At 31.8% G+C, this 26469-nt stretch overlaps 1 protein-coding gene and 1 long non-coding RNA gene across 5 annotated transcripts in view; one reads left to right on the top strand and one right to left on the bottom strand.

Moving 5' to 3' along the window:
- The window catches only part of LOC123267636, a 302887-nt gene that overhangs the window by 68775 nt on the left and 207643 nt on the right, over positions 1–26469 (top strand). The window lies entirely within an intron of this gene.
- Positions 9083–14470, bottom strand: LOC123267672. The gene is made up of 3 exons (XR_006510094.1): positions 14460–14470; positions 13815–13816; positions 9083–9119 (listed from the first exon to the last, which is right to left on the bottom strand). It is a non-coding gene; the product is annotated as an uncharacterized LOC123267672 (long non-coding RNA).

The raw sequence follows: 26469 nt of genomic DNA, 5'->3' as shown, positions 1-26469 counted from the left end.
CTCGCTCGAGGGGAGGGCCACCAGGAGCTGACGAAGATACCGGGGGGTAGTTTAGTACCGGAATCCTATCCAGGAATAGAAGCGACTCTAAAGGACTAATAGCGTCAACCCGCCTTTGAGCGCCTGGCTTCCAAACATCTTTTACTTTTTTCTTCAAAGCTCGTTATCGCTCAAGGAGACAAGCTTCATATTCCTCATTTCATTTTTTTTGCTCTGATTATCGTCTTTGTCAAAAATTTCTTGATATGACCTAATTTAAATCGATCATATCAGGTTATTTATTATTTTTTGATGCAAGGTAGTGTTAAAAAACTCCGACAGGTGGTGCATGATCGCTAAATCTTCTTAATATAACAAAGTTAAGTTTGATAATATATAAAGACTTTTTAGCAGCAAAAGTGAAAGCAAAATTTTATTAGAAGTTTAGAAAATTTTTATTTAAGCTCTCATACATGACGAGTTTTTACATAAATCTTACAAAAATTTAATTAATTATTATGTTCAATAATTATTTGAAAAAGAATGGGGGAAAGTATGAAATTTTGAACTGTTCCTAAACTAATCGATACAAAATTATCTTTCCTTCTAAGTTTTTTTCTCCAGTAAAGAAAGTGGTATTATGGTGGGAAAAATATCAAAGTTTAATCTCTACAGCAATACCTATTTTTACTCTACTAAAATTTGCTTTCACTCATACCGAAATACCTAAATTAAAATATAGTAAACTTAACCTGACGACAATCGATACAAATATATCTTGGAACAATCACCCTGTATTTTATTTTTTCATCAATTAACTTAAAACAATTCCAGATATTAATTGATAAATATTAACCAAAACTTTGACAACCCTGTAACGACTCCTTTTGTTTAACGTTTAACAATTTGTAAACAAACAGGTGCTCTTGAAATAACAAGTACCAACAGAAGGTAAAAATGAGGAAAATCATGGCTTGACTCTTACTTTTAGTCTGGTATTAAGGAGATTCGAGCATAACTTATGAGTCAAAATAATGTTTCAATTTTTTTTTACTTTCAGTCACCCGATATTTGTCAAAATTCTTTATCTTAATTTGAAATAATTCAAACAATTCAATAATTAATGATTTTTACTTATTTTAAGAAATAAAGTAATAAAATGAATCGTATTTATTACTTACCGGATTAAGTAAACAGATTTGGCAACAGCGTGTTTGATTCTACTCATTACAGAGACGTGCATGAGTGTATGTGTTAAATATTTCTCTCTCTGTAACTATATTTCTATCCTTTTCTTTTTTCTCAGCTGTTGACGCGACGTTGTCAAATCGTTATTCGAATAAATAGCTGACAATAAACGAGTTAAAAACATAAAATATAACTTTAAATATTTCAAAAATTATATCAGTAATGTATTATTATTTATTTTTTTTTTATATTTTACAATGACCTAAGTTTTTTGTGTATAGTTTTTTATTCGTTAAAGTTGGGAGGTTAATATTGAAAAAAATAATTAAAGTCTAGACCAAAGTTTGTCCGCCATAAGAGCCCGTGTATAAGAAGATAAAAAATGTGATTTTTGAAATTTAATATCTAAGTATCTAAACAGTGAATCTTTTTAAAATTTTGGGATTAGATAAATGACTAAATTATACATATACTTTATTTCAAAGCTCAAAGTTGAAAATTATTTTTCACATTAGATTCGCTTGAACCTCCTTAATAGTATGTAGTATTAGTCTTGGGTATTAAATTTGGTTTTTTTGTAAGTATTCTTTCAGTTTACTTACAATAAAAATACATTTTTTTCCGTAAAATAATTGTTCTATAATTTTGTATTTTGGGAGAAATGAATATTTTTTTTCAGGTTGCTAATTTTTGTCAAATATAGTCTGATATAAGAAGCAGCGATATTAAGTCACGTTAGGCCATATAAAAACATTATAAAAACGGTAGACCCTTAATGCCATCCGTGCAACTTCCCGCTAATTCCATACCTAGGTGCATAAAACTGCACTAATGACGTTTTTGAGCTCTTCGAGCTCAAAAATACAATTTATGTGTTATTTTGAGCTCTTCGAGCTCAAAAGTCTGATAGAAGTATCATAGAACAATGTTTTTTAAATTTTCAAACCACACTAACTTTTAAATGAATCAACCGATTTTCACGCGGTTGGCAGTATTTGACGCAATTTATTTAGTTTCATGAAGAATCTTCAAGTTTGAATTGATAAAACTAGAAAATTTGGAGTAATTCCAAAAAAACACTTTTTTGGTTTTCTTTCGTTCATGATATTTCTTGAACGAATTGACCAATTTTGACCGGCTTGACGGCGATCAACGTAATTTTTTCATGCTAATAACTGATTAGTTTTTGAAATCGATCAGTGCAGCTGTTTAAAAGTTATTCCAAAAAATGTCGGAATTATGTTAAAAAAACACTTGTTTCCAAATATTTTATCGAAGATATCTCTCGAACCAATCAACCGATTTCCACGTTTTTGGCGGCGATCGACGCGGTTTTTTAAGCTCTGAAATTATTCATCAAAAACGATTCGAGAAGAAATGACGAAGTTATATCAAAAAAATACTTTTTTCGGTTTTCTTTCATTCACGATATCTCTCGAACGAATCAACCGATTTTGACCGGATTAGCGACGATCGGCGTGGTTTTTCAAGCTTAAGGGAAGATTAGTTTTTGAAGTTGATTGATAGAGCCGTTTAAAAGATATTCCAAAAAAACCACTTTCAAAAATGATTTTTTCTTATTTTTTTTGAGATTTTTCAATATTTCTCAAAATCTATCGGTCCGAATCGCTTCAAATTCTCAGGAAATCTAAGTTTGAGGGAACTCTTTAGAACGCCATTTAGTACGTTCCGATCGGTTCAGTCGTTCAAAAGTTATAAGCGAGTCACATAGTCACACACACACACTCACACACACACACACATACATGCATACAGACATAGTGACAAACTCACGGAGATAGTCAGGAAAGCTTCCTGTGACCTTCAAACGTCGAGATCTGATGAAAACTCGATTTTTGCAAAACGGGGTGAAAAAAATAACTTCCCGATTTTTGAAAATCTTCGATTTTCTTAGCAGGAAGTTAAAAATTTCTAACCGTGACCTTTTACGTTTTCTACTAATTAATGTTCCTCTTTCCGGCTTTGAAATATTCAAAATTCAAATCACGTGACAAGTTTGACGCGTAATCCTCGCATGTATACTCACCGTCGAAATTACGGTGACGATAAAAGCACGGGAGCTTAATGCCGCTGGTACACAGTTAGTATATAGGATAATGCGGGGATATACGAGCCGAAGGTAAAGCCTTCGGGTATAGAATAGTATAGTATAATATTGTATAGTATCATATAGTACAGTAATGTAAGCCCTACCCGCTCGATCCGAGTTCCCTCTACTCGTGATCAAATGGAATTATACGCAATACTATTCCATCCACCGATAACAATTTTCCCTTTGGCTATCTCCTGTCTATTGTGTTTTTTACCAAAAATTCGGCGGAGCAAAACAAGTTTTTAGTTTCGCCATGACATCGATACTATCATGCTTCAATTACCTTCTACGCATTGTGTTTCATTTGATTTTGAAATAATTAGGCCATGTAAAGTAACCCATTCATTCCAACAAAGTAACAAGCTATCAATTTATAAATGTATAACCCATCGCTAATTAGTCCATTGATCCAAGGCAGCCATTGTAGAACAAAGTAATAGAAATTTTCATTTATTTACTGAATCTTTTGAGCCTTATTAATAATTATTCAATGAAAGGTAATATTTGTAATTATGTGATGGTTACTTCCAATGATAAAAGCTACTATGCTGTCAACCAGAAATACTTAAAGTTACAAAAACTCAAACAAAAAAAGTAGATTTTTAAAATAAATATACAGATTTGTTATTAAATTTTTATTATTAAATTATATACGAGAGAGTTTGTTGAGATACTAGATTACAACATTACATTTATTAAATTAAATGAATAAACAATAACAACTGATGGAATTATTATATTTAAATTAATACCAGCAATTGATCCGTTATTTAATTATAAAATCTCTGTTATTATTTAAAAAGTTTCAAACTCGAGGTAATTACATATACTCTTAAACACTCAAAATATTTATCATTTTACAATCGATTCTGTCGAAAAATAATAATCATTTGTATACAACTCTTTTATTTAATAAAGCTAATTAAAATATAAATAATTTTATTTTTACCAAAAATATTATTAAAGTTATTTGTAAGATTTAAAACAGTTAAAGTGTAGCTATTGTTTACTAACTATTTTAAATATCTAATGATTTAATAATTTTAATACTTGATGATAATTACCGCTGGCATCTCAATTATATACGGAAAAAAATTTTTGAGAAAATTTACGATACAACTATTGTAACGCTGGACTTTACCTTTATTACTATTAACTGTCGAATATTTTAGAAGAAAATTACTATTTATTCACGAAATTTTACAACTCACTATCGTAATTTCACCCAATAATTATTGTATTAAATTCGATTAGAAAAAATACGATATTACTATTGTAGAAAGTAAAAGATTAAAATTTCCAGTGCTGCCTCTGTATCTTTCCAATAGAAGTAAAACAAATTTTACAATAATTGAATTGGAATGTTTTTCAATTAGTGTGAGTGATGGCCGTGCACAGCGCTAGACTCCAAGTTTATGTAAATGCTGAAGGATATTGATAGTAGTTTACCTCGAATAGCGTAGAGAGAGTCTCTGGCTACCAACTAAGAGTTCTGGGTTCGATTCCCGGATAGGACCAGAATTTCAAATTCTTTTTTCGGTTACTGCAAAGGTACCAATTAGTCCAACTTCCTATCTCTCTCCCTCCCTAAAATTTCTTTTAAAAAAACCGTCAATTTTTACAATAGTTGAATTGTAAAGTTTACTAACACATCTTGTATAATTGGCTCTATAGTATTCGACTTTTTATGTTTCTTGCTATTCTTGTTTGTTGGATAAAATTTACAATAGTAGATCGTAAAAATTAATAAATAAGAAGTATAGTCCACCGTTACTATTTTATTTAATAAAAATTACGATAGTAAAATAGTAAAAATTCCTTCAATTTTCTTTCCGTGTACCTTGATCAAAAATCTATTCTTTAGGGGATTACAAACTTTATTATTTTATTTAAAAATCTCTATTTTTTATTGCAATCACATTGACCGACAATCCCAATGCTTGCTGAAAAAGTTGATAAAATTAAGATAGTTTGGGTGCCTAATGAGTTCAACTTGACCCCATATTTTTTTATATTCATTCGAAAGATTATGATTTAATACATCTATAGAAAAAAAATCAGATTTTTTTACCACACCGTTTAAGAGATATAATTAATTAAAGTTTTGCAAAAATACACATCTTATGAGTGTCCTCGTTCAATAACTCCGGAAATGGAGGATTTATAAACAATCGGCCAACTTGACCCCATAAAAAAAATTGTCCAATAGATAGACCAATGTATCATACATGTTCTATCAAAATTTGATAACGATTTACCACATAGTTTTAATTTAATTAATTTTTTAATATCAAAACTTCGCTTCTATCTTTGTTGTTTGTCGGAGACATTACTCCCCTATCTTTATCAGGGGAAAAATGCCGACTTCTCGGTGCGCGGTAAATTTGAAATTGAAATATAATCATAAAGTTTTTTTGCATTAAAATAAATTGTTATTAAACATACGTTAAAAGTTCACGTAAATTATAGCAGATTTAATATATTGAAGTGATATTTGCAAATTTAAACAATAAATGAACTCCGTGAGCAACTGTTTTAAGTACCGACCTTACATAACCTATAACAGTTATTTTTTTGTGACAGCCCAGTACTTGTCAGTTGATATTTCAATAGTTATATAATTTATTTAACCATAATTATGAATTGAATTTATTCAATTAAATTCTGACTAGAAATAATTTTATATTTTATGCTATTTTTCGAGTGACCACTTGCAAAAGAGAAAAAAAAAATATCTATTAATTTGACCTCGGATTGCGATGATCAAATTACTTTAATAATTTATAAATTAAAGGCTATCAACTGTCAATATCTTAAATAGTCAAATTTCCCCAGACCCCGATTGATTAAATGGACACTAACATAATCGGCAAGGTATCATCAGTGTCGAACATTTCTAGCATTCCCAGAGTCTCTAGAGGTCTGTAAGTGCACCAGATGAGTACACATGTTAATTTATGTCCTTGAATTTTATGCAGACTCTCATCCACATAACACCCACGCTCTATAAATACCTGACAGCAATGTGCAGTGCTTACACTAAAACTAACACGCACGTCTATGTTTTAATGTTTAGCTGTCTTCTTGCTCGTATTAAAAGTTATAGTTGAGTAATCGTTTTCGAGCATTTTATCAAAAGTTTGTTCACTCAGAGTTTAAATGTAATGGATGGTAAGAACGAATAAGAAGTTTAGTTACGAATGGAAACCATGAAACTGCACCGAGATAGAGGTTTCAGAATAAGGCGTACAGAGCCTGAGGGATGAACGAGAACTCCAAAGAGAAATGGAGAACACCTTGGGGAAAGACTAAAGTTTCCTCTTTTCCCAATCCATACACACATACACATATATAGATATATGTAGATACATATATTCCTCCGTATCATCCAAAAGAGTAAAGTTATATAAGACCGCGACCACGAATGACATGAGCCGACTTTTAATTTAAATCATCGACTGGGGACTTATCAAAGTTTCTCCGGGATCGGGAACGATTTCAATTAAGAAATTCTGAGCGGTTCCCTTGGGGGCCACCCCGATCAGTCCGCGGTCGCGGAAGAGGTCACTCGAGATAAATGCTTCAGAGACCAGCGCTAAGAAAAAGCAAAAAGATTTTTCTAATTAGTTGGCGCTTTGCCGGAGCCAACCACAAAAAAAAAAAAAACAACATGTGATGTGTGTCGTTGGGAAAAAAATACCGGACAAAACGCACGGGTGGAATGTTCTGATGCTGGCAGCAAGTCTCCAAGTTTTAAACGCATTTTGGTGAAAAGTTTCGGACTCGTCAGTGGACCCGACGAGCCGTGGTGACTTTACGCTGGATACACAATGATGTGACGGGTTGAGTGACGGCTCCAAGCTGCAGTTTGGAATTAAAATTGTACGTCGGTGATTTTTGCATCGATGGACGACCAGGTTGTCATTTCATGCTGGGTTTTTTGTTGGAGATAGAGAAAAGAAATTGTGGATGGTGTTTTGCATGGTAGAATGCTTCACTGTGTTCTTAGAACAATTAATTGATAAATTTGTTCACTGTAGTAGATTTATTAAAAAATTAAAAAAATTCTCAACATTTCTTGAAAGTTGTTTCAGAGAGCGTATTGAAGACAAATTTCTAAATTGCAATATTTATAAATAAAAGACGGGATAATTGAAAAATATGCTGTGGTAACAAATGAGTGTAGTTATAGCAACAAATCCATTAGTTGCATTAACAAAATATTTAATGTTACACTAACAAACCAGTTTGTTAAATTACAAAATGAATTTGTTGCTCGAAGAAAATCATTTTGATGCTGTCACAAAATGATTATGTTACTGCAACAAAATGATTTTGTTGCTGTTATAAAGTGATTTTGTTGCAATAACAAAACTAATTTGTTACCAAAACATTTTCCAAATCAGCTGTAGCTTATTATAGCATATTTTTAAATGTATTCTTATAAAATTTACTGTAGCAATTTTATTTGTTATTCTAACAAATTCTTATTGTTATTATTACAAATTCTCTTTATTACTTCAACAAATTATCTCTGTTACTCCAACAAATTTTCTTTGTTATTTTAATAGAATAATTTTGCTGTTTCAACAAAAAAATTTGTTATACCAACTAAAGCATTTTGTTGAATCAGTTTAGAGATTTTGCTATAGTAACAAAACTGTTTTGTTGTTATTACATATCAATAACTTGTTATATTCTAAATTTTATTATTTTAACATATAATTTGTTATCACTATGTTAACAAATTCATTTGTTACTACAACATATCTTAGGTTATTTTAACAATAGTATATTATGCTACAATGGCAGAAAGTTTGAGATTCCTGCACTGTGCGCCATGATGCCCGAGGCGAAGCCGAGGGCATCATGGCGCGCAGTTCAGGGCTCTCAAACTTTCTGCCCGTGTGGTGTATACTATTTTTCTTTATTTTCGGCCGAAAGTACGCTGACTTACAAATCAATTAACGTTACAGTTAAATGTTCTTAGTATGTTGTCGATGCCCGCCCGACATTTGCGGCACGAGCGAAGCGAGTGCGGCTGGTCGGGGGCGGGCATCGACTTCATCTAAATAGACAAAAATAATAGTAACTTTTTAAAATTAAATTAATTCAATTGAATAGTCTTATTTTTATTAATTTTTGATTACTCAAATACATTAAAATCATTAATTTTATCAGAATTTTAATTATTTCGAGTAATTTGTCAACTATTTTTAATTAATTATTGCATATTTTCTTTTTCATCACAACTATTACCAGTACATGAACTATAAGAATTATACAAATTATTAATAATGAATGAAAAAAAAAGGATTCAATATTATTTGATCTTCCCATTTGACATGTTCGTCAATAAAAATATTAATGAAAATTTATTATTAAGATATTTAATTTTTTGGGGCAAAAGAAAAATTTTCTCAAGACAAGAAAATTTACTTCTGTCAAGAACTTAATTTTGTTGGGATAAGTGAAATTTCTTGTGTCAAGAAAATAATTAGGAAGAAAAATATTTTCTTGGTTCAAGTGAACCTTTCTTTCTGTGTAAATATTTATCTGCAGACTTTTTAGGTAACGTATCTGTTCTTATAATTAGATTAGCTTCCGTATCGAAATTCCTTAAAATTTCCTTTTGATGATGATAACGCATTCATTTTTTAAAATTTTTATTATTTTTCACTCGATATAATTTTTTAGATTATAAATTTCAACACACAACGACATAAGAACCCACAAAAGCAATTTTAAGGTTAGGCCTGAGTGCACAATAAACCGCGTCAGCTCTGGTGAATACTTTTTTTCCGCTGCCTCGTACATCAATTCAGTGCACAACTAGTTTCTTCCAGCGCACTAGAGCAGCGCGCATGCGCGCCCCTACCAAAGCATAAATTTCGGTCTTTCTGATTCCCAACAGAAGTAGCAAGTACGTGCTCTCGGCCGTGAATAAAGAAAAATTTTTTTCTGCGTGCGTCCTTTGATTTTGATCTTCTTGACGGTATTTGACGCAGTTTTTCAACCACTAAAAGTGTATACATGCTTACAGAACAATTGGTTAATAAATTTGATCACTGTAGTAGATTTTCCAAAGAAGTGAAAACATATCAACATTTTTTGAAAGCTCAACTTTGATCTCAAACAATCTTTGAAAGAGTAGATTTATCAAAAAATTACCGGAGACATTTTTTGTAGAGCCTTCAATTCTTTACAAGAGTATGTCCTGGTTCTACTAGTATGACATCTTGTTAATAAGTTACAAAATTCTTAAGTTTAAAAAAAATTTCTATTAATATTTTTGATATATTTGAGAAAAAACCGGAAAAGTGGTTGATCTTGCAGACCTTTTTCAACTTTTCACAGTTTTTGATTTTAGGAAGCTCGAAAATTTACCAATTAGATGATTTTTCGGCACAAAAATTTAAAATTTCAATGCAGTTTTTCAATCCCAAAAAGTGTATACATGGTCTTAGATAGATTGGTTGATAAATTCAAAAATTATCTAAAAAAAAAAGTAAAAAATTTTGTCGATTCATTTTTGAAATATCTTTGAAACATCTCATATGCTCAGAACAACTTTTTGGAGCTTAAAAGATTCTAGATCTGATAACTCAATTTTCCAAAATCAGATCTAACCTAATATCTCCCCAACCTAAGAAAATGCTCAATTTTCCAGATCAGAAAGTCAAAATTCCCCACTAGCACGTAACACAGTCAACCATTTGTTCCTTGTTGAGTGTCTTGGTTGTAAGTGATGCAGGTAGCAGTTCTCAGCGAGCGGCATTAAATATCCGGGGGTTTATTGGAATTGTCAGACGCATTTGATTGGTATGCGAGAGATCGACAGCCAACGTTTGACTAATTAGAGAATGATCCGGGTGGTTGAATCGGGTGCGGTGGATTAGAGAAAGCCTTTGTTTCCCACCGACAAATTATAAGGCTGGAAACGCGGACGCTCGACCCATGAATGAGGGTGCAACCGAGCGATCGGTAGGCGGGGACCATCCTATCGAGGACACCAGACCAGAGGATACGAACGAGAGCTGATGGCTCAACAGAGTGGGATGTAACCACGGCACAACCGCGACTGAAATTAACGACAATTGGCGCGATTGAAACGTACTATGTACATACACATGCACACACTCTCTCTGTTCTATGTCGGTCCGTGTTCTACGTAGTCTCGCGAGCATCTCCCCTCGATTTCCATTTATCGAGCACGGAATTTAAATACCCCAAAAAAGCTGATGAAAATGTCCCTTGATTAATTTCATAAAATTCAGGTTTCATCCTATTCGTCGACTAAATATATTATCCCTTTGCTTAGTGTCCCATGCTGCAGTGTGAGCTCCACTTTCCTGTCTCCGAAACTTTGTAAATTTGTTAAATTGCCAATTTACCTTAGAAACTAGTGCGAGCTCTTTCCGAGGAAGCTTATACTTCCAACTCACTTTTGCTTCGGAGCAAGATCTCCAAGCTTTAAGCTTCAAGCTCTCTCGGCCTCGTCCTGCTTGCTACTTTCTCTTGTACTGCCAGTCCAAGGACTTTTAATCCTCATTTCCCTCCAATTACCACTTCTGGAATTAATTAAAGAATCACTGGGTACGAGGACCAACTACCCTTTCGTCACTTTGCTAACAAGCCTGCCGTTTACTCTGCCAATTTCAAATGCACTTTTACGCTGTTTTAAGGCTTTATCAGCAAGACTAAAAAGGTCACTGTTGCTCGATAATTTTACTGTTTTGGATACTGACAGTTGACAGCTTTTATTTTACAAATTGTTAATTTTATCAACTTTTTTAGCAAATATTGGGATTACCATTCATTGTAATTGTAATTAAAAGTAGAAATTTTATGATAATAAAGTTTCTAATCCCTAAAAGAGTGGATTTTTGATTATAGTACAATTGAGATGCCAGCGGAATTATCATTAAGTATTAAAATTATCAAACTATTAGATATTTGAAATAATTGGTAAACAATAGCCACACTTTAACAGTTTTATTTTTGGTGAAAACAAAATTATTTAAGGAAAAGCCCCCATTATTAACACTATAAGAGTGATTATGAATATTTAAATTTATTTATCGTGTTTCAAATCAATATTATCAACTTTTTTTTCATAGGATATCTTAATCATTGTTTTTACTTATAGAATTTAATTAATTAACTGTAATAGCAATAAATTTAATAATTATTATATCAACAAAACCAACGGGTCGAATGTATGTATTATTGACAGCGCAAAAAATTCAAGGAGCCGATTATTGACATACCATTGACCCTATTATAGACAGGTCTTTTATTACAATTAAATTTATATTAACAATAATCAATAATTTATATTAACAATAATCAATAATTTTTATTATTTTAAAATTCGTTTAAGACATAGCTTTTCTATATTTTTACCAGGTTTTCTTTTAGAAATTTTTTCCAGTCTCAAATACTTTGATTCTTATAAAATCACATGACAGTATGTAAACAATAATACGTTGATATGTATGTTGAGGGGATTGGGTTACCTTACATTATGGCCTATGTCGTTAGTTGACGCAAGTTAATTTTTGTGTCCCCATCATTGACATCCGCTATTTTAAAATTAATTTTAACTTGATAAAGTATAAATAAATGATTATATGGTTATTTAGACTATAAATAATCTAAAATAATTTTAAACAGTACAATAACATAAAAAAACCATTGAGAAATCTGGATTTGAAAATAAGGTCTTTCTCAACAATATTGTTAAGAAATTACAAACGTATAAGCAGTTTTGGCCTACTTGAAAAAATGAAATTTTTTGTGGTAAATAGTTTATACCTTGGAATTAAATTTTACTATTTTTTAATTTTAAAAATATGTAAGATTATCATGAAATATTTACAATTGTGATTATTAACAGGTTTATTAATGAAATAATAAAATTAAATAGGGTGTCAATAGTCGGGGCCCTGCCAATAATAGGTACTTTTACCTTCCATTTCAATTAGTTTTTTTAAATAAAAGAATTGTTAATAAATGATAATTATTTTTCGACGGACTCGATTGTAAAATGATAAATATTTCGAGTGTTCAAGAGTATGTAATTACCTCGAGATTGAAACTTTTTAACTAAAAATAGATATTTTATAATTAAATAAAGGGTCAATTGCTGGTATTAATTTAAATATAATAATTCCACTAGTTGTTATTGTTTATTCTTTTATTTTAATACATGTAATGCTGTAATATATTATCTCAACAAACTCTCTCGTATATAATTTAATAAAAAAATTTAATAACAAGTCTGTATATTTATTTTAAAAATCTTCTTTTTTTGTTTGAGTTTTTATAACCTTAAGTGTTTCTAGTTGGCAGCCTAGTAGCTTTTTTTATTGGTAGTAACCATTACAGAATTACAAATATTACCTTTAATTAAATAATTAATAATAAAAAAACCCCGATAATTAATAAAAACTGATTAATTACCAACCGACAAACACACTCAGTAATTCAGCAATTGGACTGAAAGACGGGGAGGCGAACCCGGCTGCGGAATGGTCAAACGCAAGATACCGTGACCCTGGCCATTACCCACAGACTCTTGAATTCGGGCTCTGGTGGGTTCTCCGAGTGCTTGACAAACAAACCAGGCTCACTAGTTCAGAATCAGTAAGACAAAGACGGAGCTCTGGAGTTTAAAGCAAGAGTCTAGAGGTGAGGAGGCGCCACTGGGGATAGGATATGGAATATCCCTGGAGGTGTAGGCAGAGTCGGTGTCAAGCACTCTTACCGGAGAAAGAGCGGGCGAGGGGTGACTAAGAGTGAAAGCTCGTGCAGTGTTTTGACGATAGATAGGGTCGGATCGAGCTTTTTGGCGACACTCCAGTCTCTGTATAAATACTCCTGAGAGTAAGTACTCTTTCACTCGGTCCTCTTTTCCCTCCGAAGCAGAGTAAAGACTAAGCCTTGCTAGTTTATAAATTTCGGCGTCTTATCCAGCTCTAAATTATTTAAACACTCATGCTAACCCGCAATTACAGTTGAGGAAAAAATTATTTTCATTTGCGTGATCAATAGCCGGAGCTTTCTTTGATCTCGGAGCGCTTTTGCCGGATAGGAGTAACACATGTGTTACGACATGAAACTCTGAGTCATCTTTAAACAAATAGACTCTGTTCCAGCTCGAATTACTAGACTACTTTCTTTATTTTCTTCACTCTGTTTTGCTAAGCGTGTTATGTGTTGTATATTATAGATGTGGTAATACAAGTGATGTGTGCGAGGAACTAAACTGTTTTTACGAGTTAATAATACGCTGGTTTGTTATTTTTGACGCTCGTTGATGGTTTGATTAACTTTCCGGTTTCAAAGCTTGTTCAATCGCCGATTAAAATACTAGGAAGATCTGAAGGGTTGATCTTAAGACCTAATGATGCTTTTTGTAATTTTTGAACTCTGAAATTTGGAAATTAAAAAATATTTATGAACTTTGGTATCTTTTGAACGCTTCTTTCGATTTTCATTTTCATGACAGTATTCGACGCAATTTTTGAACCACTAAAAGTGTATACATGGTCTTAGAACAATTGGTTGATTGATCACTGTTGTAGATTTTTCAAAAAATCTCAACATTTCTTAAAAATTCAACTTTGATGTCAAATAATCTTTGAAAAAATAGATTTATCAAAAAATTAATACATTTTTTGTAGAGCCTTTAATTCTCTACAAGAATATGTCCTGGTTTTACTAATATATGACATCTTGTTGATAAGTTTCAGAATTCTAAAGGTTGAAAAAGAATTTTCCGTGTTAATCAATGGAAGATTGAAATTTCTAACAATATTTTTGTTATATTTGAGAAAAAACCGGAAAAGTGGTTGACTTTGCCAACCTTTTTTAACTTTCCCCAGTTTTCGATTCTAAAAAGCTTGAAAATTTATCAATTAGATGCTTTTTCAGTATAAAAATCTGAAATTTCAATGCAGTTTTTCAATCCCAAAAAGTGTACACATGGTCTTAGGTAGATTGGTCGATAAATTCAAAAGTTATCTCAAAAAAAAGTAAAAACATTCTGTCGATTCACTTTTGAAATATCTTTGAAACATCTCATATACTCAGAACAACTTTTTGGAGCTTAAAAGATTCTAGACCTGATAAAAAATTGGAATTTCCAACAATATTTTCGATATATTTTAGAAACGATCGAAAGAGTGGTTAATTTTGCAGACCTCCTGTAACTTTTTACAGTTTTTGAGCTCTAAATGCTCAAAAATGATCAATTAGATGATTTCTCAGCTCAAAAATCTGAAAAATGTTTCAGAGAGTGTACTGAAGTATATTTATAAAATTCGATAACTTTTGAACGCATTCTTCAATTTTGATATTTTTGTCGGTTTTTAACGCACTTTTTTAATTCTAACAAGTAAATACATAGTTTTAGGTAGATTGGTTGATAAATTAAAATGTAATTAAAAAGAAAACGTAAAAATACGTTTTGCCTATTAAATTGAACCCATACCAATAATTTCGAAAATATTCAATTCTTATAGTAGGAAAAATTTGCCAGAGTCATTAAAATAAATAGTGTCAGCCTCAACTGAGAAAAATTCCTACTACCTCTGAATCTCCCCATGCCCATTAATAACGTCAGAAAGCTCGGAAAATTCAGCGACGAAGATGAATTGTCGCGCCTCATATCAACTTTTAATTCGCATTCTCTGCTCTCGAGCTTTTACCGTTTTTTATCATTTTCCGTACATACTAGGCATCATTATTATTATAAATATAACCATCCTGTGTGTTAAAAATAGGGATTGTTAAGTCTTAAAAATATAGTAAAATTGATAAAATTTTATAAATATTTTTGAACTCATCTTTACGTTAAAAAAAGTTTTTTTTTAAATATATAAGCTAAGAGTACTTACTCCGTGAATATTAATATTCAAAATATTTATTATAAGCGAAAAACGTTTCTGTGAGCTCAACAAATGCAAATAAAATAAAAGTGAATTATTTATCAGTAAAAAAAAAAATAGTATATTGGATAAAAAAGTTTAAGAGTGGATACTTGTATAAAAATGATTTAGAGATTCTTTAGAATTTATGGAGAGGAGTAGATTTTTCGTGAAGAAAGCTTACAAGGAGGGTGTCGTATCTAGCGCGAGCACAATATTGTCGAATCCAGCGAACAGGGCGGTGATTCCTTCCCGGCGAATATTAAAACGCCGGGCACGGTTCTCCGTAAGGCTGCGAGCAGCGGTGCGAGGAAAACTCAAGGAAGAAGAAAGAGAGAAGAAAAGAAAAAAAGAGATGAAAGTAAGGCACCAGCCGGCGGGTACGCGCACCCGGAAATGAATCTCTCGGGACTCCGATACCGGAAGAAATTTCCAGGAGGTTCATGAAGAAAGACTGAAAAATGCTAGCCCATCAGGTTCGATGTCATTTCCCGGAAAGATTATTTCCCATTTAGAGAAAAATCCACTCGGTTGAGCCTTCTCTGGAAAACATCTTACGAGTTTATCAATAACAACGACAATGATTCGCCTGCAGAATGATCTCACTGGAGCTTTTACGCAGCAACTTTGTTGTGTCTCTATTTATCTGGGACGATGTTGCTTAACTCGTTTGCTGAAAGAAAAGCGAAGGGAGGTTCGTGATGCGAACGCCGCCCACCCATCCAACGTCGTCGCCCAGGCAACCCTTAAGACGCTTTTCAAGTACCGAGAGCTTTATCTCTCCTGCTACTTGGATGAAAAACCCAACTTGTACTTGTGCTTCTGCTAAGTTCCGTATTGTTAGATGGATACAGAAAGAAAATTTCTTTGAAAATTACGTGAGAATGACAGGATTCGTGGGACGTTCTGCAAACCCTGATCTAGTTATAGTTCTTTTAATAATTAGACACACAATGGAAAAAAATATAGAAAAGTACCATTAATTTTTAATTATTATCAAGGTTTGAAATAATAAACGTAAAGAATTAAGATTATAAATTGTTTTTAAAAAACTTACAGTAAAATCAAATATTTTTGCTAAAATTAACCGGAATTTATAGTAAAAATTGATCTAAGTACCGGAAATATCCACCGTTTTCAAGGCGGCACTGCAATCGCTCTCAACTTATCAGCTGTATAAAAAATTACACATTTTTGCGATCAGTTGTTGCTAAATCACAGTTAATTCCAACAATACTTTTATACAATTATCATTATAATTAAATTTTATTCAATTAGTTAAATATTATTCGTAAAAATGTTCTTTAATGACATTCGTTATTTTTTTTACTATCAGTTATTATTCAATATCAATCTTCAAGTAAAATAACCTTAAAAAATAAATTAAACATTCAATCTTATCAAACTAAAATCCAAAATATAAAACCTATAAAATTAATAATATTTAAACATTTTACGGCAACAAATAAATTTAACTATTTTACTGAATAATTTTAATATTTAAGGTTGTTCGGACACTACTGCACTTGTAAAGATCAAAAGCTAATTTTTTGATATGTTATGAATTGCTATCTGATACGTTCAAATTAATTTTTTGGAATAGATCTGACGAAGGGTTATCCTTTAATAAATTATTGAAAAATTGAAATTTAACATGTAGCCTATAGAGACTGTTGGCGGATTGCACATATATCGATTTATGTGACTACCTGATAAGAAGATTAAAAAACAAAAAAACTTATATTTCAGTCAATCAACTTTCGTAGAATACGTTAAAAATAAAATGAAAATTTTCTGACTATGGCTTTTTAAGATATTTTAATGCAAAAGATGAGAAATTCACGAAAATTTCAGGCCGACATATTTAAAAATAAATAAACCACGTGATTGAGCGCAGTGTGGCAACGTTGTACATAATAATACGCGCAAATTTTGAATTTTAATAATTCTTGTGTATTTTTATGGGTTATGTTTTTCAACTCAACAGTACACAGCTAGATAAATATAAACAGCTGTTAAGCGCGGTGTTGTCAGGTCCGAGTTTTGTGAAAAAATACTTGAGTCAAACGTTGACTATTTATTGTTTTTGTTAATTAAATTATTAAATTATTTTAATTAATAATAATGTCAGATAACAGTTAAGTTATATTAATGAATTTCCGTATTCAAATTTTTAATTTTAATGAAAAAAAAAATTTAGATTCTGTTATGACTTACGGGGTACTGTCCGTGCAACCTTAATTAAAATTTTTAGTTTCTTATGTTTAGTTAGATAGTATCCCGAGTCAGAATAATGAACCTATATGAGCCTACATGAACCTACATGAGCCTACAGAATAATTTTCAATTGTTGTGATTGATATTATTCAATTTATAAATTGAATTTTTAAGTTTTTTTATCAATAAATTTTTAGTTACTATTTAAATTTATTTGTATTGTACTATTTAATATTGTTATAAGTGTATTTTGCGAGGTTATATTGATCAATCGAAACAATTAAAGATAAAAATATCGATCGAAACAATTAAAAATTGTCCTGTAGGCTCATGTAGGTTCATGTAGGCTTATGTAGGTTCATTATTCTGACTCGGGATTGCTACTAAATAGCATAAACATTCTCCGGAAACTTAATTCATCAGCATCGTTTTATACATTCGATGCTTATAATAAAATTAATAATAATATTCCATTGATCTGTCCAATAATAATTCTATTCTGGGTGATAATCTGCATTAAACTTTTATTTTTCTGGAATCTGATAAATTTCACTCAACTTGGAATTACGTAAGAACTGAAAAAAATGTCAGTGAGAGTAATACGCCCACCTGCTAACCTCGTTGGCCCCGGTGTCATCAGTTGGTTAATCTTTCTTTGATTCGGTCGGAGCGGTGTTCACGAGACATGACAATGACGGAGAACCTATTTTTGGAGCCGCTAGCGTGGATATTAAAAATACTCTACTCTTCCCGTTGGTATTTTAACCACGGTTATGTAAATCATCGTCCACGTATGGCATGGTGCGATGAACTTTAAGAGAGTTTGATTTTTCGTTAATAAAAGCAGGTGGACCAATTTAAAAATTTGACGCAATTTTTAGAAACAAATAATCAATATTCAGCAACTTGAACTTCTAATAAATTTTCTGATGCCTTTATAAGTTTAAAAATAACAAAAATCATACATTGGACATTTTAAACTATCAGACGAAGCTATAAACGTGGTAAATTTATCAGGAACTCGATAAAATGGCTTAATTGCCATAAAAGGATTTAAGGAGGACTGGCAGACTGGAGACAAATGCGGTGTTGCCTTAAGAGACAATATCCTCGGGTGAATCGATTCCTCAGAAGACAAAGGCTATACGTTAGAAGTGGGCAGCCTCTGGAGAGAAATCGGACGTGAGGCCACAGGCCACACGAGCATCCAGTGCCAACTCACCAAAATTAATGCCTGTCCCTCGCAGTAACTTATTCACCCGTAGACCGGGGATTCGACGATTACTAGTCTCCCTCTTCTCCTTGGCCCATACATTATACTCCATCATCTAATTTCCTATTTTATCACATTATTCCACTTATTTTATTATAACCCCGCTAATTATATTCATTATTTAATTAATTATACGCATGTAGCATCAATCTCCCCATCTGCGTCACTACAATATCATAATATTTATTCTGATTTAATGTTTCATAATCTACGGTAAATCCTCATAAATTAATTACGCTCTCTGTTTTCTATTAACGACATGCTTTCATCTGCTTGTGTGCGTTAGCAAACCCTGACACACAAATGAATTCCAAATTTCTGACAGGCATTGCTGATGCGAATCATAAAATTTAAGTAATATCAAATAGCAGGTATACGCAGCCAGACCTAACGCATCGGTGAGCTTAATACATTCAACCTCTGGACTAGATTCCATACAACATCCATCTCTCATCTATTTCACCGGGAAATATCATACAGACAATAATTTAATTGATCTTCCATCGGTAGTAACGTGAACGCTCGTCATCAAATCCATTACAGAAGCTCTATTACAATTCGACGTCATCATCATCATTTTCTGGATCAAAAATTACATCAAATTTGGTAACAATTTTTCTGAATTTGTTGCTAATTAGGAAATGCATCACTTGGAAATAAGTTCTTCAAAATTTGTATTGTTTGGAAAAAGTTCTCAATGAATTGAAATCAGAAATAGGTGCATGGTATTTGTTTGTAACCTCGCATTAAATGATCTTAATAATCTGTGTGCATAATTATAAAGCAGAAGATTGAATCTGCGATCTATTTCACCGGAAAATATCATCCAGACAATAATTTGATTGATCTTTCATTGGTAGTAATGTGTACCTCTATTATCAAATCCATTACAGTCTAAATACAGATTGATGTCATCAACATCATCATCTGGATAAAAAATGATATTAAATTCGGTGACAATTTTTCTGAATTTTTTACTTATTATGAAATGCATCACTTTGAATTAATTTCTTTAGAAGTTTGGATCATTCTGAAAGAATACTTAACAAAAGGTTATCAACTACGGACGCACAGTATTGATTCTCAACCTAGCGTTTGATGGTTTCAGTGGTCTATGTACTTAGTTACAAAGTGTCGGATGGATCGCTGAGGACATCTTCCTTCATCTGAATCCAGTCTCACCTAAATGAACCCACTAGAGTGCATCAGCAACAAACTAACGGCGGTTACAAGTTACAATGGCTGCGGAAGGTCAGAACGTATTATATTCAGAAGTTGGGGAGCTTTACACGAGTCGTATGTAATTAAATGCAATCACCAGACCAGGAGCAAGAGGAGAAGAGGAAGAGGGAATTGCTGGTATGGGAGTTAGCAGGTAAACTCCCTAGAGGCTTTTAAAGTAAATTAAATATTCCAGATGATCCAAAGTATTCTTTAGATAAGTAGGAGCTACCCTCGTTGGAGAAACAGAGAAAGAGAGCCATAAACTTTTTGGTAGACAAAGACTGTAAATAATGGAGCATAAAAGACAGTAGAATTGCCGGTGACAGGAAAAGCGGACAAAAGGTTTACAGGGCGTCCCTATAATTCAGGCTGATGGTTGGACCGAGAACGAGAATTACGAGGTCACTTCCGGTGGCGCCTGCAGGAGCATCCGTTTCCGATAGTGCTTCCAACCCTTTTCCACCTCGGTGTTCAGACGAATGCAAAGGAGGGGACGAAAGCGCTTTTTTCGAGCGACTCAGGCTTTTAGTCCTTGTTAATAATACATGGCATTGCTCCTTTCAGCCATTCAGGTCACTGGTAAACTTCGGACAATGCTTTAACTTTACTATTACTCCTGTCGAAAGGCGGCCATTTCCGGAGGGTGGAAATTCCTCCCAGTTGTCGCTTTATGTATCGCATTAGAATAACCATTCGATTTATAACTTTGTGTTAATACACCTAACCCGGGAGGTTAATTAATTCAGTTAATTAAATCCCAAGTTACTTTTCCGCCGATAGTAATAGCTCCTAACTTTCGATAAAGTTTAAGCAGTTATTGGTGTATCGATAATTAGGTTAATTAGTGCTTCTATGGATTAAACTTTATTGAGAGCATTGTGATTTGTCAACTCAAAGGTGTGCTAAGGATTTTCTAAAGTATTATCGCACGATTGTAACTTTCCGTTTTGGGAAGTTATTGGGTTTAATTCGATTAAAAAAAAATCAAAATCAAAAGATATTGCAATTTATAAATATTCTGCAATGCGTTCTTTGAAACAATTCTCAGATTTTTGAGCTGAAAAATCATCTAATTGATAAATTTTCGAGCTTTTTGAGCTCAAAAACTATGAAAAATTACAGAAGATCTGCAGAGTCAAGCACTTTTCCAATTTTTTCTCAAATTTATCAAAAATTTGTTAGAAATTTAAATTTTCCATTTAATTAACACGGAAAATTTTGTTCTGAATTTTAGAGCTTTGTAACTTATGGACGGATTGCCATACAACTAGCACAAACTTTTATAGAGAATTGATGGCTGTACAAAAAAGGTCTAGTAATTTTTTGATAACTCTACTTCTTTAACGATTATTTGACATCAAAGTTAAATTTTCAAAAAATGTTGAGATTTTTTCACTTTCTTTGGAAAATCTACTATAATGATCCAATTTATCAATCAATTGTTCTGAGACCATGTATGCACTTTTAGCGATTGAAAAACTGCGTCGATTGCCGTCAAGAAGATCAAAATCGAAGTATCCGTTCAAAAAATATCGCAGTTTTTATTCTATAGTGCGCTTTCTGAAACAATTAAAAGATTTTTGAGCTGAAAAATCGTCTAATTGGAGAATTTTCGAGCGTTTTAAGCTCAAAAACTTTGGAAAAGTACAGAAGGTCTATAAGGCTAACCACTTTTCCAATTTTTACTCAAATATATCGAAAATATTGTTGGAAATTTTTATTTTCCTTTTGATTAACACAGAAATTTTTTTTTCAAACTTTAGAATTCTGTAACTTATTAACAGATTGTCAACCTAGTACGATCGGAACATGCTCTTGCAGGGAATTAAAGGCTCTACAAAAAAAAGTCTCTATTTATTTTTTGATAAACCTACTCTTTCAAAAATTATTTGACATCAAAGTTGAACTTTCAAGAAATGTTGATATTTTTCAATTTCTTGGAGAAAATCTGCTATAGTGATCAAATTTATAAACCAACTGTTCTAAGACCATGTATACACTTTTAGTGGTTGAAAAACTGCGTCGAATGCCTTCAAGAAGATCAAAATCGAAAGACGCATTCAAAAGATATCGCAGTTTATAAATATGTCTCCAATGCGCTTTCTGAAGCAATTCTCAAATATCATCTAATTGGAAAATTTTCGAGCGTTTTCAGGTTCCAGGTGGTCCTTTAGGATCAACCCATTTCACATTTTTCAATTCCAACAAAGAGTCTTTCAATACCAAACGAGAAACTCGTTCTTACATCGGCACCCCAACAATGGACAATCAATCACTATCAACCGTACTCTCCAATATCATGATACATGATCCATGATTTATAGAGTAAACAGTGAAGAGTGAATAGTTGATACGTTAGCAATAGCATTCTTTGACATTCGTAATACCAAGAGTCTACTTCTTCCGCTGGGTAGACGACGGAAACATGGAGCGAAATGTTAATTTATTATTAAAGAGAATTGTCGGCACATGTGGTGAATATGAAGGGGATAGGGGATGAATCGTCGACGTGAGAGTGAAGTGAAATGATATCCGGAAGGAAACTGCTATCTGGGGTACACTGTAGTATAATAAGTGAGAAACTGAGACGCGACGTTAATAACGTTCTACTCAGCACACCGTTATACAGAATACGAGAAACTTGGACGTGTCTCATTGTCATCCGGATGACAAGTAATGAATTTCAGCCTCGACCGAATCCATCGTCTAATTAACGGCTGATATATCAAATACGAATGGAGAGATTACTTTTATCATCATTCTATAAATAATTTCGCCTCGAATTCTTTTTCATTATTTAGTTTTTATTTGTTCGTCGCAAAATTTTCCTTATTATTATAATCATCTAAACTATTAGCAACCAGCAGTTACTATGCGACTACTGAGATTTCCGGATTATGAATAAGAAAATTTTGGCTAGATGATTTTTTGATATGTATGACACTATACATAGTTTGGGTACTTTTTAATCTTTTTAAATGAATTTTAAAAATAATAGAGCTATCACAGGATCAATTACCGATAATTTAATGGACAAATCTGACGGAAAAAATTTATAGAACCAAAAGGCACTAATTCTTATCAAGACCTTTCTGATGATACCAAATAAAACTATAAAAATTACTTTAAAAATAATAATATGCTCGTCACAGAATTTTTCTTACCCTCTCAAATATTTAAATCATAAATTACTATCGCTGAAAAAATATCAAACCCAATTTACGATAAAGATACACCCGTTAAAAAATTTTTCTTAGTTTCTTTATAATATAAATTAATTTTTTGACACATAACCACATTGACATGTACAAAACAAAATAAATAAACAAACAAATTTTGTTTATCACGAAATTCGAATCTATTTATAACTACTCCGAAAATTAATCATAATGAATTAGTTATTGCTAAGAAGCATTTGAAACTTTTTGAATAAATATTAAAAATAATAGTGAAATCCCAGGATGAATCACAAATAATTTAATAAACAATCGTGACAAAATAAGTTTATAGAACCAACAAACTAATAAAAACTCCTTCAAAAACTGGATATAAAATATTGACTACTAAAAAATATACACAACCAAAAGGAACTAATTCTTATCAAGACCTTTCTGATGATACCAAATTAAACTATAAAAATTACTTTAAAAATAATAATATGCTCGTCACAAGATTTTTCTTACCCTCTCAATTATTCAAATCATAAATGACTATCGCTGAAAAAATATCAAACCTAATTCACGATAAATATATACCAGTTAAAAACTTTTTCTTAGTCTCTTAATTAGATAAATTAATTTTTGACATATAACCACATTGACTTGTACAAAACAAAATAAATAAATAAACAAATTTTGTTTATCGCGAAATTCTAATCTATTTATAACTACTTCGAAAACTTATTACAATAAATTAACTATTGCTGAAAAGCATATGAAACATAGAAAAGGCACAAATTCAGGTCAAGACCACACACACACACACACACACACACACACACACACACACACACACACACACACACACACACACACACACACACACACACACACACACACAAGACCTTTCCAATGATACTAAATTTAATTTACAAAACTTATTTTATCATATAAATGCACCGGAGACAAAATTATTAATTACATTAGCGCTCAGAAGTATTTTGACAACATTATACATCAGTTTTTTTCAAATACTTTTGAGCAACCATTTTCCTAATATTTAAAAAATTAAACTTTCTTTTGTTACAAGCAAGGATCACTTTGACACTATTGTGTAGATTATTCAAAAGCTGTTAAAAAAATAAATAAATCATTATTGTGTTTCATATTTATTTTTAATTCAACCATTAAATATATTTGTCAAAATACTTTTGAGCGCTACTGTATATGATATACAACGGCACAAAGATAAATAAATAAATAAATTTAATCGTGCTTGAAATTATAATCTATCTAAAATTCCTCTGAAAATTAATCGTAATAAATCAACCATCGCTAAAATGCAAATGAAACCTTTAAAAAGCACAAATTGAGGTCAAGACCTTCCAATTATACTAAATCTAACTAAAAACTTATTTTATCATCTAAATAAACAGTAGGAAAGATTTTCTTTACTCCCCTAATTACATATATTATTAGAGCAGCAATAGTAGAGGATATTTAAAAGCAGAAGTTGTTTGCGTGAATATTGATCCAAGTTTTGTTGAATTTACTGTGGACAACTCGACATCGTTAACGGAAAGCCACGGTCTCAAAAGTTTAAGCAGTAGCAGTAGCAGTAGGACCAACCAGCAGTACTCTGATGATCTACATCACAAAGAGGCTTGAGTTGCGCAAGCTCCCTATGAAAGATCCATGGATGGTTTGGGATTCTACTCGGTGTATTCTCAACTAAACTGGACTCGACTGGACCGAGTGGATGCTAAGCCAGAGCCAGAGCCGGAGGAAATATCGATCACTGCATGGTGGTTGCTCCCAGAAACCAAACCGCTATACTCGACCAGAGAAACTCTACTTTTAAAGTTTCTTCGCTCGGAAATAATATTATTACACTGGACGGAGCTGGAACCTGACCCTCCAGCTCGCTACCAATGGTCACTGCATTCATCAGTCGTTATTCATTATTGGCCCATTGCAGACATTAATTATCAAGATATTCAAAAGAATAGTTGATGGTAGTTTTCGTCTTTGAGTTTGACACGAAAATTTATTCGAGCATAACCGATTTGGCAAGTGTTCAACACGCGGTAGCCCGTTCTCAGCGTCCTCTACGACAACTTGTCCCTGAAGCAATTCTCATATTTTTTTCAGCTACTTCTTGTTCTTGTTCTGTTCTTATATTTCGAGAAGCTGATGTATATCAGCGCATCTGTGTTGGAAACTTTGGATCAAACTTTAAACATTTACAAGTCGACGTACTTTTTTACACTCATTTATTTTTCGTACTCAGGAGGGATAGAGGGTGGTGATAGTACTAATGGTACCTACATGGCAAGAAATATACTTTTAAAATTACCGAGGAAGTAAATGGAAAAAAATATAGAAAGCTGCCATTAATTTTTAATGTATTATTAAGGTTGAAAATAATAAAGGTAAAAAATTGAAATTATTAATTATTCTTTAAAAGATTACAGTAAAAGCTAATGTTCTTATTAAAGTTACTAAATAATTAATCAGACTTACCAGTAAAAATTGATCTAAGTACCAGAATTATCCACCGTCTTTAGGGCGGCACTGCAATCGCTCTCAACTTCTCAGCTGTATAGAAAATTACACATTTTGGTGATTAGTTATTGCTCAATTACAATTAATTGTAACAACACTTTTATACAATTAATAAAAAATTTATAGTTATTGAGTTATTTCCGAAAAACATAAAATTGAAAGAATAATGATGGATTCAATTTTTGAACTTACTTGAATATTCTATTGATCATATCTTTCGAACTACTGCTGTGATAAAAAATTTTTCAAACAAACATTTTAGCAAATTTTCTGCTCTACAAAAAAAGTCATGACATTTGTTTATAAAATTAATAGTTTTTTAGTTATTTTCAAATAAACATGAAATTGAAACTATAATAAAGGACCAAATTTTTGAGTTTATATAAAATGCTTAATTACTCATATCTTTAAAACAATTGCTCTGATCAAAAATTGCTTTTATAAATTTTGTAGCAAATTTTCTGCTCAATAGAAAAGGTTTTATCATTTTTTCTTTAACTCAATGGTTTTCGAGTTATCGGCGAAAGATAAATAAGTCTTGGTGCAAAAAATTACTCGTTTCGGTGATCAGTTTTTGCTCAATTACTATCAATTCTAACAACACTTTTATACAATTATCATTATAATTCAATTTTATCCAATTAGTTAAATATTATTTGTAAATATGTACTTTAATGAAATTCATTGTTTTTTTCACAATTAGCTATTATTCTGTATATATTTTCAAGTAAAATAACCTTAAAAATAAATTAAGTCTCAAAAATTAATTAAATATTCAATCTTATTAAACTAAAATCTGTGAACTTGGAGATTTTTTAC

Source organism: Cotesia glomerata, linkage group LG6 (assembly GCF_020080835.1).
Source record: "Cotesia glomerata isolate CgM1 linkage group LG6, MPM_Cglom_v2.3, whole genome shotgun sequence".
Classification (NCBI taxonomy): domain Eukaryota; kingdom Metazoa; phylum Arthropoda; class Insecta; order Hymenoptera; family Braconidae; genus Cotesia; species Cotesia glomerata.
This window is presented reverse-complemented; position numbering and strand designations above follow the sequence as displayed.